We start from the raw sequence: 19,869 nt of genomic DNA, 5'->3' as shown, positions 1-19,869 counted from the left end.
CCCAGGGAAGAGGTCATAAGCCAACTGCCAGGGCTATGAACCTGTAAGAAAGAGGTCCAGGAAGCAGAGTGCCCTACTGCTTCACTGGTAAAAAAGTCTGTAGGATAGGTCTATGCAGTCATTGCAGAAGACACGACCCAAAAGGATTCCAGGTCCTTGGCAAACCAGAGGGAAGATACCAGTTCTTCCTGGATGGCATAATAGGATAGGCTTAGCCTAGGGATCCCTGGGTGGCGCAGCGGTTTGGCGCCTGCCTTTGGCCCAGGGCGCGATCCTGGAGACCCGGGATCGAATCCCACATCGGGCTCCTGGTGCATGGAGCCTGCTTCTCCCTCTGCCTGTGTCTCTGCCTCTCTCTCTGTGTGTGTGTGTGTGACTATCATAAATAAATAAAAAAAATTAAAAAAAAAGGATAGGCTTAGCCTAAAGCTCTAATGCTTAGGACAAGCTATGACCTCAAGAATGATGAGAGGGCTTCTGGGATATACAGGTCCAGAAGTGATGCTCTCTGAGTGCATCAGCTCTAGGTCTGGGATTCTCTCTCCCAGTCCAGGGGCTGGAAGTCAGGAGTAGCACACTCACTAAAAGAGGGCTAGTACTATGCATGAAGGTACAGGTGAGAGCAAGGCTCTCTGTCATCAGCTCCAGTAACATGTCATACCTCTCCCACTGGGCTAGTATGACCTTTGGTTTAGCTTTTCAGTTCTTGTGGCCTAGCTGAGCCACCCAGGTGGAATGTCTGCCAAAACCTCTGGGACCAGATAATATCATGAAGGTAACAGCCTGGGCTGTAGGCCTGGAGGCCTACTCTGCACAGGGCAAATTTCTCTAAAGGGCTACAACTGTAGCAGAGTGGGGACAGGAGGCTGTAACTGATGACAACCTCTCTTTTTCTATCCATCCTGCCCCCACATTTCCTTGTGAGGTGGTGGTTCTTTTGATTTTTTGTCTTTATCTGAACATTTGGTATGAAATGGGAGCATCGTGCATGCTGGCAGGCAGCAGTTTGGAGTGTGGAGACCTGGCTCCTGGGCACCATTCATGTGCCAGGCAGGACACAGAGGCAGTGCTGCAGGCTGGAAACAGCTTTGTGGCCAGGCTCTTACCTACTTCCTCAAGACTAGATGACTTGGGTTGTTTTTTGTTTTTAAACACAGTCTTTTCCTCAATCCACCCAAAAAACTCCCATCGACCAGGCCCACTTCTTATCAGCTTCTATTCTTGTAGGCCAGGGGGAGGAAGGAACCAGGTGGGGAGACTTATGCAGTTCCTGACAAGATGTGATGTTGGAGAACCACCAGCCTTTCAATGGCAGCCGTGGGCTGAGCTGGGGCATAAGTACTGTGTCAAGAGATGGGTCCTATTACAAGGCTTACTTAGAATAAGACAGAACTCCTATAAGGTATGTTATGTAGGTGCCAATCCCCCAGCCCCCTGGGACCTAGGGACAGAGCCAGTGAGCCCTGGGTAGAGAGGAGAGTAGGCCAAGCACTTGATCAGGAAGCAGTCCAGCTTGGGGAGGATTCATGGTAGTATGGGTCCTAGGGATTGCCTTAGACAGGGAGACAGGTCAGCACTAGCAGGCCAGAGACTGTGGCCGAAGGGCATGCAGAGGTATGCTGGCCTGGAGGTCGGTATCTCTAGCAGTGGAGTACTCTGAAAACAAACCTGTCGACTACACTTTATGAGCCAGGCTGCTTTTATTCCCTATATTTAGCTTTGTTTTGTTCTTCCTTTATACTTAGTAATGTCGTTTAGAAAGGTCAGCCGATCCAGCTATGCTAATGGAAACCCAAAGGAAGTGTTTGCCGGCACGCTTGGATGAGAGATTAAAGGGAAATGATGTCCCCTCTCTCCCTGGGAGTGGAGGTAGAGAAAAGCAGAGTAAAAGAATGGAGGAGCCAGAATTGGGCCCCTTGTTTGGTCACTGTGTCCTCTGGATGTTGCCTTTCCAACGGAGACCTTGGAAGTTCCAGTTAGAGGCCCTGAGTCTGTGCTCAGCCTGGTCCCTTCAGTAATTTCCAGTACCAACCCTGAAGGTGGCTTTGGGAAGCACCCCTATCCTGTCCCCCTGGTTTTCTCTGTGTTACTTCAGAAGCTCAGAGAGCAAGTGGCCAGTAAATTGGAGAGCCCAGCTCTGGGCTGCACCATACCCAACACTTGTTTTCATTTCTCCCTTGCTCTGGCTGAGCAATCTTCCTTTTTATTGACAAGTTGATAATATGTCAGACAAGGCCCGTGAGATAAGGACTATCCTCCAGGTTGCTAGGTAATGCTCTTCACCACCTCTGCAAAGTGGCAATATCAGCTGCTATGAGAAGGGGCAAAGGGAGCCTTCCCCTTGCACTGCCTCTGCCCCTCCCTGCCATGGGAGGGGAGTCAGGGGTATGGAAGCAAGGAGCCCTCCACAGCCCTATTCTCAAGAAGTGACTCATCCCCCTGGATTTGGCTGAGATGATATCCATCATGACACGCATTACTATTGTCAACTTTCGGGGGATGTGGAAGGGAGGAATACATAGACCAGTGTCCAAAAAAAAAAAAAAAATAGACCAGTGTCCATTACAATGGTCCCCAGGGAACAGTCTCTGTTGTCTGGTTTATTATGTATTTTGTGGTCACATAGTGATGTACTTGTTTGGGACTGAGGCTATGCAGAGGCGATCTGGGGAGCCCAGGGCCTGCTTTCAAGCCTTTTGGTTTCCCTGGTGAGATTGGGGCATCCCTACCCCAATGTGTGCCTATGAGTTAACATTTTACAATGAACTCTGGACTAAACCCAGAGTATCTCAATTCCAGAAGTGGCTCCACTATTCAAAAGTTGCATCTTTGGGTAGATCATAGCTCTCTAGACCCCAGGTCCTCCAACTGTAAAATGAGCATGATAATGCCTGCCCCACTTGCCTCACACAGTCCCTGCCAAGATGAAATAAGCAATGACGGTAAGCTGCACTATGGACCCGAGGCAGCAGGGAGTTTCACCCTCACAGAGAACAGAGAGGCAGGAACAAGAGTGGACACTGGGGCTCAGCCAGAGGAACCCGGAGGTCTGAGCCAGGCTGGGTGAACACTTGGAACATAGCCCCGGACAGAAACAGGCAGACTAGGGGGCCTCTGGAAGGTGAGCATGAGGGGCAGACAGAGCACACTAGTCAGTATGGGCCGGCAGACAGTTTGGGAGAGAAGAAGTAACTGGCTGTCAGCAAATATCGAAGGGCAGGAGGGAAGAGGTATGAGAAAATGGTCAAAATAAAAGACGAATTCTGTCCCAAACTCAGAAAAGCTCCACTGCACTATCTTAGAACTGAGGACTTGGTGAGAATTGCCCTCAAGCTCCTAGAACTTCAAGCATTTTGTTAAATTATCATTCATGCTTTCAAATACCCTAAAGCTCCTCATGGGGACAGCCTTCCCTTTCTGGATCAGAGGCCACCCGAGGCAAGAAGCCTGTGTCCAACTGAACTTGATTGAAGCCTCCTCTTTCTAAGTTGGAAGCTCGAAGCCCTGAGCTCTTTCTATAATACCTCATTCCTGGCTCTGCCAAGCTGATTCTAATACCTGTTCCTTCACAAACTGGAGGTGATGGGAAATGAAGTAAAAATTGTGCTATTTGTCTATCTGTACCCAAAACTAGCACTGCTGTCCTGGGTATCCTCTTCCAAGGGAGAAAACAGAGGGGCACAACTCTCCCCAACAGGGAATTTCCCAACATAATCTGGAAAGTACTTGATGCAATGAGCTCTGGGTGTTATATGCAACTGATGAATCACTAAATTCTACCCCTGAAACTAATCCATCCATCCAGAGCTACATCCCTATCTAGGCTGCACCAGAAAACAATACGGAGGAGGGTGAAAGTTGGGAAAACCAAGAGGACAAATGAAGGCAGCACTAGGGTAGAAGCCCTCCATAGATGGGCTGATGCTTCTTCTGTTTACTGGGACCAGTATGAAACCAGAGTGAGTGTCTCCCCCATCTCAGACAGACCCCTGCATAACACTATGCACCATGCAGATGGCCCTGGCCCACCACAAAGAATGGACCCTATGCCATAATCCTCCTGCGTCAGTTCTTTGACCTGCAGTCCAAGGGATAAATCACTCCTTGTGGATGGGCAGCTAAAGGTGCTAGAAAACACCAAAAAACCCCCACTTCACACTGGAAAGAGTTCCCACCCTATGTCAGATGATCTGGGTTCTGGTCTCAGTGCTTCTACCTTCTGATCTGAGGACAGTGGGCAAATGTCTCAACTTCAGATCTGTAAATGGAATGACTCAATGACTCTAAGTTCCATTCTATGTTTCAGTATTTAGCTTATAACAAGGTAAATTAATAAATGGCAATGAATCCTTAGTTTGTCTACGATGGTGTTTCTGATATGTGGGTCAGGCCACAGAATTCCTGCAAGATCTTCCTGAGTCCAAGAAGACACCTTGCACTGCTTGCTGCCTATTTTCCTTTGAGGAGCCACCTCTCTTCAAATTTCCATTTCTGTGCCATGTCACCCAGGCCTGGCCAACCAGAGCATCAAACGCCCTCAGTCACAGTACTGGGTTCAGGGCTGGGTCCTGCCAGGAAGTCAGTGGGGACTACCAAGAATGGCATCACCAGAGAGAAGGGCAGAGGGAGATGGATGTTGTTTGAGCCCCGCATTTCCCCTGCATGCAGCCAGACATATACTCAGATATAAGTCAACAGATTCCCATTTATCAATGGGCATTTCAAGATGCATTTTTAGTCTTTGTAATTTAGTAAGTCCAATGGATACTATCTTGTGCACATATATGGCCAGCTTCCATTTCATTTAAAAGAAATTTCTGGGCAGCCCAGGTGGTTCAGAGGTTTAGCGCCATCTTCAGCCCAGGGCCTGATCCTGGAGACTTGGGATCGAGTCCCACATCAGGCTCCCTGCATAGAGCCTGCTTCTCCCTCTGCCTGTGTCTCTGCCTCTCTCTCTGTGTGTCTCTCATTAATAAATAAATAAAATCTTTAAAAAAAAAAGAAAGAAATTTTTTAAAAGCCACAACAAACTGAGGGTTGCTGGAGAGGGTGGGGGTGGGGGGAATTGGGGAATTGAGTGATGGACATTAAGGAGGGTACTTAATGCAATAGCACTGGGTGTTATATGCAACTGATGAATTGCTAAATTCTAGCCCTGAAACTAATAATACAGTATGTTAACTAAATTGAATTTAAGCAAAAAAAATTTTTTTTGTAAGTCACTTACTGTATAACTTGCCATCTGACGTCGAACTGCTCTGAACTTGTCCCTTTAAAATCCTATCCTTGGGGATCCCTGGGTGGCGCAGCGGTTTTAGCGCCTGCCTTTGGCCCTGGGCGCGATCCTGGAGACCCGGGATCGAATCCCACATCGGGCTCCCGGTGCATGGAGCCTGCTTCTCCCTCTGCCTGTGTCTCTGACTCTCTCTCTCTCTCTCTCTCTCTCTCTCTCTCTGTGACTATCATAAATAAATAAATAAAAATTAAAAAAAAATCCTATCCTTGATAGGTCAACTCAGCTCAGAGGCCACACAAAAGCCACACAAACAGAAGTGGTCCTGGGATTCCCAGAAGTGGCTCAGTTCTGGCCAGGACCCAAGTCCTTCTCCAGTCAGGGACATTGCCCAGATATGTAGATGGTGAGAGAAGCTCTGACATGCATAGCTTTCCTGGGTGGTCTGGGGTCAGCACTGTCCACTGCCAGAGTCCCTCAACCCCAGGGAAGACTTAGCAGGGAAGGGTATTGTGCCTTTTACTTCCTGGCCAGGCCCTGACTGAATCAACTCAATCAGTCAGGGAAATAGAATATGACCCTGACCATGGAATACAATAGGAAGTGAGGACTCTAGATTCCCTTCCTTACCTGGCAATAGATTTTGGGGGATCCCCTTCAAAACCTGTTTCTCAACTTGTTAAGAGTCATATCTAGTGTCTCAAATGATGTCAGACATTCCCCTGAATTCCAGACCCATCTATTCCATTCATTTCTAGATGCTACTTCCCCTTGATAGCATACCTTAGAAGTACCCCAAAATACCTCAAAACTCAACCTGCCTCAAACCAAACTCATGCATGTTCCAAGCCTCCAAACTTGATCCTTTTTCTGTGTTCCTATTTTCTGGGAAAGGGACATCATCCATCCAACCCTGACACCTGAAAGCCATCTATGACCCCCTCCTTCCTCCAACCTCCCTTAGCCAACCTAGTACCAAGTCCACCTGATTTTTACCACCTAGATCTCTCATCTTTCTACTTTTCTCTATCCACCTCCTTTATCTACAGAGAGAGCCCATTGACTGCTAAAGCATCAGACCTACTAGAGACCTTTCCAATGCATTCTCCACAGGGAGGCCAAAGTGATCTTCACAAATGCAAATTCCATCAGATCCCATCAGACCTGATCTCTGAATCCTCCCAGCAAAATAGCCAGAACTCCCATTTTACTTTGGGGCAAAGGAAGGATTCTCCAAATGCCTCTTGGCCCCAGACCTGACTGGGTGGTTGGCAAGGTAATCCTGAGACCAAAATAGACCAAGCAGGTCTGGGAGTGACCAGAGCCCTGACCCCAACCTGAGGTGGCTTCCCACCCTAGGGTCAGGCTCAGCATTGGCTTGGTCTTGCCAGTTCTGACCCCTCCCCCCTCAAGTGCAGGCCTCATCTACCACAGCTGGGAACGGGAACTGCCAGCCAGGCAGGGGAAACCTAGCTGGGCTGAAGCCAGGAACTGTGTATTTCAGGAAGGAGAGGAGACAGACCAAGAACAGTGCCACACTAGGCTGTCAGTATCTATGGGGCCAGCTGAGAGAAGGCAGCGGTTGGGAGTATAAAACTCAAGGAGTCTATCTTTTTCCTCTTATCAGACTGACCCTTGGCAGCCTCACTGCCTATCGACAGCAAACAACCCCTTAACAACCCCTCCTACACTTCCATCTAGCACAATCCTTCTGTGACCAGCGCAGTCCTGCAAGAAAGCCTGTGCCTTCCTTCACCACAGTGGGTCTTGGGGCCTAGTTCTCGGCCAGACCCCTCCATCCTGGCCCCCCTTATCGGGCAATTATCCAATATGTGTTATGCTTGATCCAAACTAGTCTCCTCAACGTCCTGAGTCATGTCCTGCCCTTTCATCTCAGGCCTTTAGTGGCCTTTTCCTCACTACCCTCCTTCTCTCCTCTACTATGAAGTCCTCTCCTACCCCCTTCCAAGTGTCTTCTCAACTCCTGGCAGATTTGCCCTAGATCCATGCCACTGATGTGTCCCCTCCTGTGATCCATCACCCTGTGATCTCACCTCCCACCCTGGCTTTGGGGTAAAAAATCCTGGCTAGAGCAGAGCCCGGGGCATAACCGGGTGAGGGGAACTGGGAGAAGAAAAAAACAGGAACCCTATAAACAGCCACTCCGAGGCCTGAGGCCCTACCGGTGGCCAATGAAGTAAGGGAGGAATGTGATGAAAGATCAAGATGGTTTTTCTGCCTAAACTCAGGAAAGAATCAGAGCAAAGATTAGAATATAAGGAGGAGGACAATGGGAGGCCTGGGGACAGATTTCCCAGCCACAAGAGCCCAAATTCTCCAGAGACACCAGAGCAGGCTGGCTGCTGTATAACGCACTCAAGCAGGTTAGAAGAAAGGTCAAACAGATTCCCATTAAGTGTCCAGACCACATAGTGGCATCCTAGGCCCCCAGCACTGCCGCCTCATTCAGGACATGGTGTTCTTCTGTTGGGTCTACCAGATGGCTTGAGAGCAAGTCCCTGAGCAGGCCTTCAAATTCTTTACTCCTGGATGAAGACTCCAAGGCCTAGAGAGAGGCAGGGACTTGCCCTGGGTCACATAGCATCAAGCCACTGTGGTAGCAAAGGCAGCAAGGGTCCTGTATGCACACAGCTAGAATGGGCTCTGGGCTGCGAAAATCATGGACGAGGCCCCCTCACCAAATAAGCTGCTTCCCCTCTAGAAAAGCCAAATACCCTTGAACTGAGGCTCTGAGGTCCTCAGCCTTGGCCTCATAGGCATCATAGCCTGCTGGCTATTCCCTGTTTTGCACAGCATAAAGAGCAGGGTAGGCCCACAGATCCCAGATGGGTAAGAATTACTAGGATAGGTGACTTGGGCTGAAGAAGACATCCTTCAAAATACCTCACCCATATGAAGGGAGGTGAGGTAGCTTCTTGTTATACACAGGAAATGTCAACTGAGAGATTAAAACTCGGGATGCCTGGGTGGCTCAGTGGTTAAGTATCTACCTTTGGCTCAGCGCGTGATCCTGGAGTCCCAGAATCAAGTTCCACATCCGGCTCCCTGCATGGAGCCTACTTCTCCCTCTGCCTGTGTCTCTGCCTCTCTCTGTGTCTCTCATGAATAAATAAATAAAATCTTTAAAAGAGAGAGAGAGAGAGAGATTAAAACTCCCATTGATCCTACAAGTTTACCCACTGCTGCTTTAGGGTCAAACAGTTACTCTTCGCACTGAAGAAACTCTTTCATCAAAGAGCTGCCACTTTGGCCTTTGACTGAACCTTCTTGATGTAAATTGTTTACTTCTCATTTCACAGCATCTTCCTGTTTAAGGAACATGTGGACTCCACTCCACCGGAAGAGCCTAAAGAGGGTTCCCATCCCTCTCCTCACCTTTGTTCTCTCCTGTAGTACCTAAGGTCTCCTCCTAAGCAATGCCATAGACCCCAGGAAGTCAGAGGCTGAAAAGGCAGCTGTGGGTCCAGGCAAACATCAAGCCCTCTGGGATGGGACAGAAGAAGGTCAACCCCTGGAAAATCCCTCACAGCCTGGCAACCTCAGACTTGCATGGCTCCATAGAAAACTCAAGAAAGAGAGGAACCAGTAGGGGTTCAGGGGCTCTCTCCCTTCCCTTGCCTTGCCCATACAGCTTCATTCCCTTTAGCTGCTATTTTACCTGCACAGTCAAAGGACTCAGCACAGGCTCACAGACTTTCATTTCCTCCTGATTCAGTTCTAGATCACCATCAGCATCAAAGGATTGGTGTTTTGTCTTTAACTGAACTTGGGTGGGAATATGTGTTGGAGGGAACTCCACTCACTGGTCAGGAGGGATTCAAAGTTCTACTAATGTCCTTTTCAATCCAAAGAAAGCCTACAAAGAAGGAAGAAGGGTGTGGGAGTGGAGCTGTGGGGGTGATAGGGGTGAGAAGGGGGGCATCTCCAACCCCTTGCCCCCCCATCTGTGCCTCTTCCTACAATCCACCTCTCATCTTCCCCTCTTCACTACCCCTCCAAATCCCTTTAGCCATACAAATAACTTGTTGATTTTTCTTCACCAGAGCAGCTCCCCCTAGACCAATTAGCTATTTGCATTTGTTGCTGATTTTCTTCCTCAGAAGGCTGCTGATCTGCTCAAGCTGGAAGGCTGTTGCCTGCTGGAAGGCTGTGCTAGGACTTTGCAGCTATAGGATTCCAGAAAGGGGGATCCCTGGGTGGCGCAGCGGTTTGGCGCCTGCCTTTGGCCCAGGGCACGATCCTGGAGACCCGGGATCAAATCCCACGTTGGGCTCCCGGTGCATGGAGCCTGCTTCTCCCTCTGCTTGTGTCTCTGCCTCTCTCTCTCTCTCTCTCTCTCTCTCTCTCTCTGTGACTATCATAAATAAATAAAAATTTAAAAAAAAAAAAAAAAAGGATTCCAGAAAGGGCAGAGCAGATCAGGACTGCTCTCCAGGGTCCCTAGGTCATGTCACAACAGTTCAGGGTCCCCTGCTCTCTCTCAAGCCCTGCAATGCTGCTCTTTTGGGAGCAGGAAGGGCCTTGCCCCTTAACCACACAGAAGTGGAACTACTTTCAGTGTCCCTCTGGTATGTTGCTTACTCTGATCCGATAGAGGAAGAGAAGAGGAGAAAAGACACCCTAATGGGCGAACATGATAACCCAGGAAGAGATTAAAAACAGGACCACAGGACAGAGAACAAAGCAAAGCCCCTCAGGGCAGCAGACTCACTGGCTCTGGCTCCCTTCCCACCTCAGCAGCCAGTAAATGGCTTACCCTCCCTGGGCTTCCTCACTTGTAGAGTCTTGTCCCCCTGAAGGAAGAAGCTGGATTGAGTATATTTTTAATGTCCAATATCAAAATTATTTGTTTTGTTTTACTATGCACACACAAAAAATTTAGCATTGATATCAAAATTAAAATGACATTTTTCTCTAAATTTCCCTTGTCCTCCCTTGGTTCACCTTATTACATATGGTACTATGCACTTCACTTACAGATGGTAAAAGATCACATATATTTGAATGCCAATAGCTGGAACTGAAGGAAGGAATCCTCTTCACTCCAGGAAGTTGACCTTCTCTCTGAGAACCTGTGGGGATAAAGTACCCTCTGGCACAGCACCTTCTGCCCTGCCCCAGAGAAGACCCTGATCCCTGCCTTCCATTCCTGTAAGAAAAAATTTCCCCAGTTCTCAGCTAGCAAATTGGGGTGGCCCAAAGCCCAGCCTATGCCCTGGAGTCTTACAGAAGATCTGTAATGGCAACATGAAGTCTCCACTGACAATATGCTGTAATTACAATAATGATTTATAAATCAGCACCAAGAAGTACTCTAGAATGACTGGTTAGGGACCCACGCAGGCATCCCTGGTGAGCACAGCATAACTAGAGGAAAAGCCTGCTTTCCCCAGATAGCAAGTTGAGACCTTCTCCTTCTAAAATGTCACTTGGAGATATCTGCCCTAATAGTTAGCAAGGACTTATTGTTAACAAGCATTCTGAGCAGAAAGGTAGGACAATCTAAAAACTAGTCCCCAGAGAGGTGGGCCAGGCCCTTTGGTTTGATAAGGACTCAGGTTTGGAGAACATGTGGTAGGGAAGCTGAGGCATGGGAACTGAGAGTAGGGAAGGGGAAGGAAAGAGAAGCCCACCTCAGGCTCATGGGTAGAGAGAGAAGACATGCAGGCCTGCTCAACCTGGGCCACAAAGCCCCAGCTGCTTTCCGGATGTGCAGGGCTCCTGTGGCTTTGGGACACACCTCCTCAGGAGTAAGGCCCCAAACCTCAGGCAGAGTGGAGTCAGAAGAAATGACCTCATCAGGGTTCCGGATGTGCTGTCAGCATCCTGTGTACAGCCCCTCCGGGGCAAGGGCGCATCACCTTCTCTTGCAAACACTTCCTCCTCCTGACTCCACCATGTCAGCTCAAGAAACCAACCTCATCACCCAGGCACTGAAATGTTACACCCCAGCCAATCAAGTATCTGTTCCACAAGATGATAGCTACTTTCGCAATCTCTCTAGAATCAGTCTCTTCTTTTCCATTTCTACTGCCAAATTCTGTTTCACTACATCTCATCTGGACCGTAACTACCTAGTTTTCCATTTCTTCCCTCCCTTCTTTTCTTATCCCCTTATGACAGCCATATCCTGCTGCCAGTCTGTTCCTTGCCTGCTCAGTAACTTGTTAGAAGTGCTCCATTTGCCACCTGCCAATTCAAGTCTTCTTCTAGTGGCTTTCTGGACTGATCTCTTGTAGCGACCATTTCTTCTTCTTCTGGGGACTTTAACTTTTAGATAAAGTCTGGGAGGGACTGCCTACCATGCCACCAGGTCTCCCTGCTAGGCTGAGCCAACAGGACATTTCCTCCCTGGGATGCCCATCCCAAGCTGTGGGGATAAAATGACTGAGCATGGCTAGAGGAGATTTATCCTGGTGACAGTGGTACCTTGAAGTCAGCTGGCCTTTGGTTCCTGCTGTACCTACTCTGAGACCCTACAGGGAATTGGGTGTTGAGTCATTCTCTGATTCTGGGAGTCCCCACAATCTTCTAAGGAAGTCCTTTCCTGCCAAAGTCAGCAAAGCTGTTGCTTGTAAACAAAGAGGATTTTCTGGGATCCCTGGGTGGCACAGTGGTTTGGCGCCTGCCTTTGGCCAGGGTGTGATCCTGGGTCCTGGGATCGAGTACCGCGTCAGGCTCCCGGCATCCAGCCTGCTTCTCCCTCTGCCTGTGTCTCTGCCTCTCTCTCTCTCTGAGTGTGTGTCTATCATAAATAAATAAATGAATAAATAAATAAATAAATAATAAATAAATAAATAAATCTAAAAAAAAAAAACCAAAGAGGATTTTCTGGGATGCCTGGGTGGCTCAGTGGTCGAGCATCTGCCTTCAGCTCGGGGAGTGATCCTGGGGTCCTACATCGGGCTTCTCACAGGGGAGCCTGCTTCTCCCTCTGCCTGTGTCTCTGCCTCTCTCTGTGTGTCTCTCATGAATAAATAAATAAAATCTTCAGGGATCCCTGGGTGGCGCAGCGGTTTGGCGCCTGCCTTTGGCCCAGGGCACGATCCTGGAAACCCGGGATCGAATCCCACGTCGGGCTCCTGGTGCATGGAGCCTGCTTCTCCCTCTCCCTGTGTCTCTGCCTCTCTTTCTCTCGCTGTGTGTGTGACTATCATAAATAAATAAAAATTAAAAAAAATAAAAAATAAAATCTTCAAAAAAAAAAAAGATTTTCTTAGTACTTTTTGACATACATTTCCTATGTTCCAGCAAAAAGGGAAAAGTCCCAATAAGTGCCATGATGGCCTTTCTCAGCACCCATTGGCCTGTACACCTCTCCAGCCTGCAGGCACTGCTGAAGCTCTTCCTGCCAAAGACCTTTTTTGATCCCTTTATGGGGATGGCTTCAGCTTCCTTTAAGCCAATAAGCCACTAGCTGCCTCTGCCTCCTTCCACTGCAGACACTGGGGTCTTAGCCTCCTCCTAGAGGACAGTGATTGGTCATTCTCCCCTCCACAACACCAGCAACCCAGCATAGTTTCAGGTTCAGTAAAATTCACCAGACTCTGGGGACAGACAACCCAAAGGACAATTACAGAGTTACTGGGCAAAACAGAAAGCGAGTGATGGAGAATGTGGGGTGTTCCATGAGAAGGACTGGAGTTTGAATTGCAGATCCTCCATTTACTAGCTGTCTGAGTCTGGGCAAGTCTCGTAAGTACTGTAAGTCTCAGTTCTTCATCTATGAGGTAGTGACAATAATGCCAAACTTGCAATGTTCCTGTGAGGATTTGATGAGCTGACATGTGAGGGTATCTAGCATGGTGCCTCGCTAATAGTAAGCACACAGATAACACCAGCCATTATTCCAGCTATTAGAAACTGGTTTAGCAGATGCTCTATTGGAGGGCTGGAATCAGGAGTCCTAGGGCTTGCTGTGTACCCCCACCTGTATCTGTATCTGCCTTTATAAGCCTTCTGAAAAACAACAGGTAAAAAATGCTTCACAAAGTAAAAGCACAATGGAAGTGATTCCTCCCATTTTTCTAAATTTCAGAAACTCCCAGGCATCCTGTCCAGTGCGCAGCCATGGCAGGCCTTCACCTTGCAAATACTCCAACCTGCTCAGTCTGAGAGACAGAGTCAGGGCAAGTGATGGTGTGGTTCAGTGTCTGCTTCCCCATATTAACACAGCCTTCCCTTTTCCAAAGTCTTAGTTCCTAAATGTTCTGCTTTTGTGGGGCCTTCCTTCAAATAACCATGGGGTAGTGTCTACTACATGGGACTGTGAGCTCATGCACCACAATCACCCCTACCATTAACCTAGTCAACACTGGGCAGCATGAGAATGAAAGGCAAAGGCCAATACAGAGCAGCTGCCACAAGCCTAGGTTGGGAAGCAAGGTAGAAGGAAGTCCCTGTTAAGACTTACATCTGCCTGAATTAATCTCCCAAGCAACTGTTAGAGCACAGACACTAGTTCTCAAAGTGTTCTCTCTGTGGAGCTGGGCAGAAATGCAAATTCGAGGCCCCACCCAGACTGACTGAATCAGAAAACTCTGGGAGTGGGGCCCAGCAATCTGTGCCTTAAACAGCTCTTGAGGGGACTCTGATGCCTGCTCAAGTATGAGGAACCTTGCCCTAAACCTTTAATGGCATGACCCGCTGCTTTAACTCAAACATTTGCCAAACACTATGTGCCAAGGACCAAGCCAGGTGATGGTATTCCAGAAGTAAGGACACATCTAAAGAACTTCCACAGTCCAACGGGGGCCCAAATCAAGTACACAAATACACAAGGCAGGATGTGGCATAAAAGAAGTCAAAAGAATCACTTTCCACTCCTCTCCCCAGACCCCTACTCCTCAGACCTGCTCTTGTCATAACTAGGGAAAAAAACACCAGCTGTGGAAATCCACCCCCAGTGCTGCTATTTCGGACTTCTCAACCGCAGGTAGCTTTCTCAAGAAGAGAGATCCTCACCCTGAGGCATGTCTCAGGTCCAGAAGCTTGACATGTGGGGAAATGCTCCCAAGGAGGCCACACACAGTGCTTCTGAGGGACTTCGAAATCAGCCCTATCATAGGTTTGGGCTCACAAAGTTCCTAGAGGGCCATGAACATGCCACAGCACATCACAACAATGCATTCCTGGGCAGGGTCACTCCCAGAGGCCCCTGGCAAGCTTGCACACAGTGTGCAGATGGAGACATAAACACACAGACAGTTGGCCCCCTGGCTTCCCTTCCTCTAATCTCAAGTTACAAGGTTAAAGGCGTGCTATTCACAGCTAAGGGGGAGGGGTCAAAAAAGGGGGTGCTGAAGCAGTGAGCCATCTGGTTCAGATCAAGATTGCGCACTCAGGACCCCAGCAAACTCCCAGAGCCTCCTCGAGCCTTCCTGATGGCTCAGAGATTTCCCTCTCTCCCTCCCCCAAATTCCCACAGGGAAACTGAGGACTGGGCTGGAAAGGGGCGAGCCAAAGGCAAATTAACCAAAGGAAGACTAGAAAACAAAAACCTGAATTAGGCAACTCTGTGTCACCATTCAGAGCTCTGGTTCTCTTCCCTTCGGATCCTGAACACCACGACTCAACTCGAGATCACCGCCTACAGACACTGTACCTTCCTCCACAAAGTGCTCGGGGCACCTAGCAGGCATCCTTCCTTGAATTGGCAACCCCCTCCAAAGTTAGCAGCAGAATCCAGATAAGTTTTAGGGGTGTGGTCTCCCAGACTCCTTTTATGTCACCATCTCCACTAAGGTAGGAAGTTCTCTCCATCCCAGAAGGACTTCAGGGCCCACCAGGCATAGTAAGAGGAAAGAAGGACCAACTGGCGTCTAGACAATTGTCCCAAAGACAAGATGACAGTGTGAGTTCCTGGCTAGGAATGACTATTGCCCAGGGGCCTCAGAGTGCCCTGAAGCCCCTCAGCAGCTTTGGCTACAAGAGGCTGCCACTCCCCTCCTGCCACCAGCACTTCTCTTCCCCCATCCTCCCAATACCTTAGAGTCTTATTTGGTGTTGTACGCAGCTGTAAAGCAAGAGACAAGATGGGAGATGGATGCAGTTGACAAGAAATAGAAATCGAAAGGCTATCTTGAGCAAAAAAGCAATGGGTGGGGGGCTCTCTACAGGCAGAGAGGGTCAGAGGTGGGCTATGGGAAGGAGGAGGGGGTCAGCAGAAGTGGTGGAAAGCCAAAGGAGAACCTAAAGTGAGCTCAGCCCAGAGATGCAGCCGGGGGCTTGGGAAGTTTGGTCCAGTTACAGTGGAACGGCTGGAGGAAAGAAAAATGACTTCCATTCCAAAGCACGGTCTCAGGCCAGCCCCCAAAGGACTGGGGCATGGCCTTGACCAAGTTCCTGCTTTACTGTCATGCCTCAGTTTCTCCAAAGTGGAAAGGAGGTCAAGCTGTTAGATTTTTCAGAGAGAGCCTGGCCATTGGGGGTGGCTAGGGGGCAGCGCCAAGTAGGGGAAAGAGGAGAGAGGTGCTGATGGTGCAGACAGCCTGTGGCCAGGAGGAGCGAGGCAGGGGTCCCCAGGAGCGCGCGGGGCTTGGGGGGACGAACCAGCCGGGGGGCAGTAAGTCGGGACTGGGGCAGGGGACGCTTCCCAGAGGCGGGGCTGGGGGCTGCCACCAAGGAGTGGAACGGCTTGAGGTGCAGAAGCAGAAGGCGGGGATGGGGACTGAGGCCAAGACAGGCGGACCCCGCTTCCCTGGGGGCGCCCAGAGCTCCGACCCCGGGGAAGTTGCCGCGGTGGACCGGGCCGGTCTGGGCCGCTGGGCCGAGCCAGCTGCCCGCGCGTAAGGGGTTCGGGCAGCCAGCGGCCCGGGGCGCCCCGCATCCCGCCCGCCCTCATCCCGCCCGCGCACCTCAGTCCGCGCCGGGCGCCGCGCGGGCCATGCTTGCCGCTCCTGCCGCCGCCTCCGCCCGTGCAGAAAGCTCCGCCGCTGGCGACGTCCGGACCCGTTAGCTCCGCGGCTCCCCCGTCCGCCCGCAGCAGGCCAGTCCCGCCCTTGCCGGCTCTGCCCTCCCGGAGCGAGCCGCCGCCGCCGCCTCAGCCCGGCCCCTCCCCCCACCCCAGCCCGGCTTGAAGGGAAGGGTGGGGGAAGGGGGCGGCTGCCCCCTCCCCATTCACATCCTCCCCGTCTCTCCCCTCCCTCCTCCACCCGCACGCGCGCGGGCCTGCTGGGATATGGAGTGCAGGCGGCCCTGGGCCGCTAGGGGTGTCTCACATCTAGGACTACAGCTCCCGGAAGACAGCGCGCGCGCCCCAGGGATTGTGGGCTTTGTAGTTCGGCCCGGGCCGGGGGGGCGTCTACCGTGCAGGAGGTGGGGTCGGCAGAGGGGGGATGGGAAGTCTCCGTTCCCCGAAGGTTGGGTTCCCGGCGTCTGAAACAGAGCATGTGGGGTCTGCGGTGCCCCCGGTTCGGGATGAATACCTGGAGTCCCCAGGGAGGTGCGGATGAGCCCTGGATGCCTCTGAGACGTGGCTGTGGCCAGCTGCGGCCGAGCCCGGCTGAAGGGGAAGCCTCCGGGCCCCCGAACGGCGCCCCGGGTACAGTTCCCACTCGCGGTCCCGGAGAGCCACGACCTGAGACCCGCTTGGCTTTGTGCCGGGCTCCGCAAGCCGGAGGAGCCGCGGTGGGGCCTCTGCGCTCGGGCGGGAGGAGAAGGAGCTCCCGGAGCGGCGTGGGCGTGGGGTCTTCCCCACCCGGGGGAAGGGAGCCGAGGGACTGTGGGTTTCCCGGAGCACCTCATTCCAGTCGCGCTCTCTCTCTCTCTCTCTCTCTCTCTCTTTTTTTTTCTTTTTGGTCAGATGCTCTTAGCTCCCCTACTGCTTAGGGTAAGGCGCACACGTTTTGAATATTGTTTCCATGTCTTCTGTTATCAAGTCCTTTCTCCAACTTCCAAGCCGAACTCAAACCCTTGATGAAGCCCCGGGTCGACCGCACTTTGACCCTCCAAGCTTCGTCTCTGGCCGAGCGGGAGCCTGTAGGTCAGTGGTTCTCAGGCTGTGGCGTGTATCAGAGTCTCCTGGAGAGCTTGCTCAAGTATAGCTGGCCCCCACTCGCAGTTTCTGTTTCATTGACTCTAGGGTGTGCCTGGGAATTTGCATTTCTGACGATATCCCAGGTGAGATTGATGGCCTGGGGAACCACTTTGAGAACTGCTACTGCTGTTGCTCTTTGTTTGCTGGACTTCTGGCTTTGTCCTTCACGGTTAGGCCTGCTGCGGAATATTAGCCTCTGAAGAGCCAGGCCATGAAAGGCAGGGTCCTAGCTTAGTTTAGCACAGAAGTGCTCTTTTTAATTGTGATCAATAAACAAATCAGTTCATCCTGTAAAGAAAAATACGACGTGGACCATCTGACGGAAAAGTGTTTGGGACTTTAGCCCTTGATGTTTTTTTTTGTTGTTGTTTGTTTGTTTGTTTGTGTTAAAGCTGGGAAGGTTTTCTGTTGCCAAGGGCGGTAGCTGAGGTACACCTCGCGCTGACTCCACCCTCCACGCTCTCCCCTCCCCAGAGATGTAAGCCAAGGGATGTGATCTCGACTGGAAGTATTGTGGGTTTAGTAGAATCCATTACCTCTGGGCGGCTAGGACCTAAAACAGGCTGGGGAGGCACCTGGGTGGCTCAGTCCGTTAAGCATCTGACTTCAGCTCGGGTTGGGATCTCAGGGTCCTGGGATCAAGCCCCACACTGGGCCCCCTGCTCAGTGGGAGTCTGCTTGATCCCTCTCCTCCCAATCCTGTTTTCTCTCTCATCCAAATAAATAAATAAGATCTTTTAAAAATAAATAATAAAAACAAAACAGGCTAGGGTAGTGAGAGGTGGGGAGGTGGCTTCCTGACCTCTTAGGTGAGCTTCTCCTTCCCACCTGCTGTCCTGATGTTCTGGGGGAACTGTAAACCCCTGAAGACAAAGTTTGGTGACCATCACACCACAGACACAATCCTAGAATCTCCCAGTTGTCAGGTGACAAAGATTCACTGCTTGAACAAACCCAAGCCAGGTTCCTCTTGAGTTCTGTTCTCCAATAGTCCTCAACCTTGGCCTATAAAAACTACACTCCTCACCACAAATGATTTCATCCATCCTCCTTCCCGCACATTAAAGACTTAAACACCATAATATAGTTTCTAACAACTCAAAGCCACTTACCTAGATGACCCTAGCTCTACTAAAGTGCAGGCCAGATAAAGCTCAGGCCTGCTGGGAAAGAATTTACTGTTTGCTTTAGCCAACACCTAAAGATAAGAGACTACTCCAACTTAAGCATTTACTACAAAGGTTTTGCAACTGTGACTCCTTCTGTCCCTTTGAGATGTATATGTATCTCCTACAGCTCTGGTCTGCTTTTCCTAAGGACCTGAAACCCATTCCTTTGAAATGTAATCGTCAGGAAGAATAGGGCCTCTGTCTCCCAGTATCCATGGGAAGATAGAATCCTAACTTCCATAATTGCCAGCTAACAGACACAGCTGGCCTAAGCATTTACACTGACCAATCCTTTGTCATTTTTCACTTCCCTGACTCTACTGAGTCCCTGCTTCAATCTCCCTCATTCCTCCAGTCTCCCTCATTCTCTCTTTAAAATGCCCAGGTACCAGAGCACCTGGGTGCCTCAGTGGTTGAGCGTCTAGCTTTGGCTCAGGGCGTGATGCCAGAGTCCCGGAATCGAGTCCCGCATTGGACTTCCCTCAAGGAGCCTGCTTCTCCCTCTGCCTGTATCTGTGCCTCTCTGTGTGTGTCTCTCATGAATAAATAAATAAAATCTAAAAAATAAAAATAAAAATAAGATGCCCAGTCACCTGTACAAATAGAAAATGAGTTCAGTTCACATCGGACCCTCTTCCTTATTGCAGTAGTATATTCCTGGTTAAAATCTGTCCTTACCACCTTAGTGTCAGGCTTTGTTTATTTTTGACAAAGGGGGTAGGTACGCTGAGTTCCCAGGGCCCAGGTTATCTAGCCTTCCACCCATCTACTGAGGGCCAAAGAGCAAGTTATTCCTAGGTCCCTGAGCAAGTCGATAAGTGGCCACCAGAGGCATTGGACCTTGACTAAAATGAACTCTGGAATGCCTCTCTGTTTCTTTTAGATTTGTGTCTCTATCGCAGGCCAGTGGAGCCTAAGTAATCCTCATGCAACCTCATGCTCTGCCCATACAACCAGCTGCCAGGGCCTTCCTAAAGCAGATAGGTCTCAGCGTCTGAGTCATGTGCAATGACAATGACAAAATTCCCTCACCTGCAGAAGGTATATGAAATTTTTTTGAGTTTATATCTATCTCCCAAATCTCTTTTGGCAGATGATTCAGGGAGAACTAAGATGCCTTTTTTTTTTTTAAGATGCCTTTTCTTTCTTTTTTTTTAAACATTTTATTTATTTATTCATGAGAGACACACACACAGAGAGAGAGAGAGAGAGAGAGAAAGAGAGAGGTGCAGAGACACAGGCAGAGGGAGAAGCAGGCTCCATGCAGGAGCCCGATGTGGGACTCCATCCCAGGACTCCAGGATCACGCCCTGGGCCGAAGGCAGGCGCCAAACCGCCGAGCCACCCAGGGATCCCCTAAGATGCCTTTTCATGGGCAGGACAGAGAGACCCTCTCTCTACCTCAACTC

The 19,869-nt window shown here is 50.2% G+C and overlaps 1 protein-coding gene across 3 annotated transcripts in view; it reads right to left on the bottom strand.

The window, feature by feature from the left end:
- The window catches only part of ST3GAL2 (ST3 beta-galactoside alpha-2,3-sialyltransferase 2), a 49,593-nt gene extending 33,264 nt beyond the window's left edge, over positions 1–16,329 (bottom strand). For 2 of the 3 annotated variants that reach the window (XM_055306505.1, XM_055306504.1), the window contains exon 1: positions 16,111–16,329. The gene's annotated coding sequence lies outside the window, so the exon portion shown is untranslated. Of the gene's footprint in view, positions 1–10,231; positions 10,327–16,110 lie in introns of all 3 variants that reach the window. The other variant, XM_055306506.1, reaches the window with a different exon arrangement.
- Between the last annotated feature and the right edge of the window lie 3,540 nt (positions 16,330–19,869).

This window comes from Nyctereutes procyonoides, unplaced genomic scaffold, assembly GCF_905146905.1.
Source record: "Nyctereutes procyonoides isolate TBG_1078 unplaced genomic scaffold, NYPRO_anot_genome, whole genome shotgun sequence".
NCBI lineage: Eukaryota > Metazoa > Chordata > Mammalia > Carnivora > Canidae > Nyctereutes > Nyctereutes procyonoides.
The sequence above is the reverse complement of the archived record's forward strand: the minus strand, read 5'-3'. Positions and strand labels throughout refer to the sequence as shown.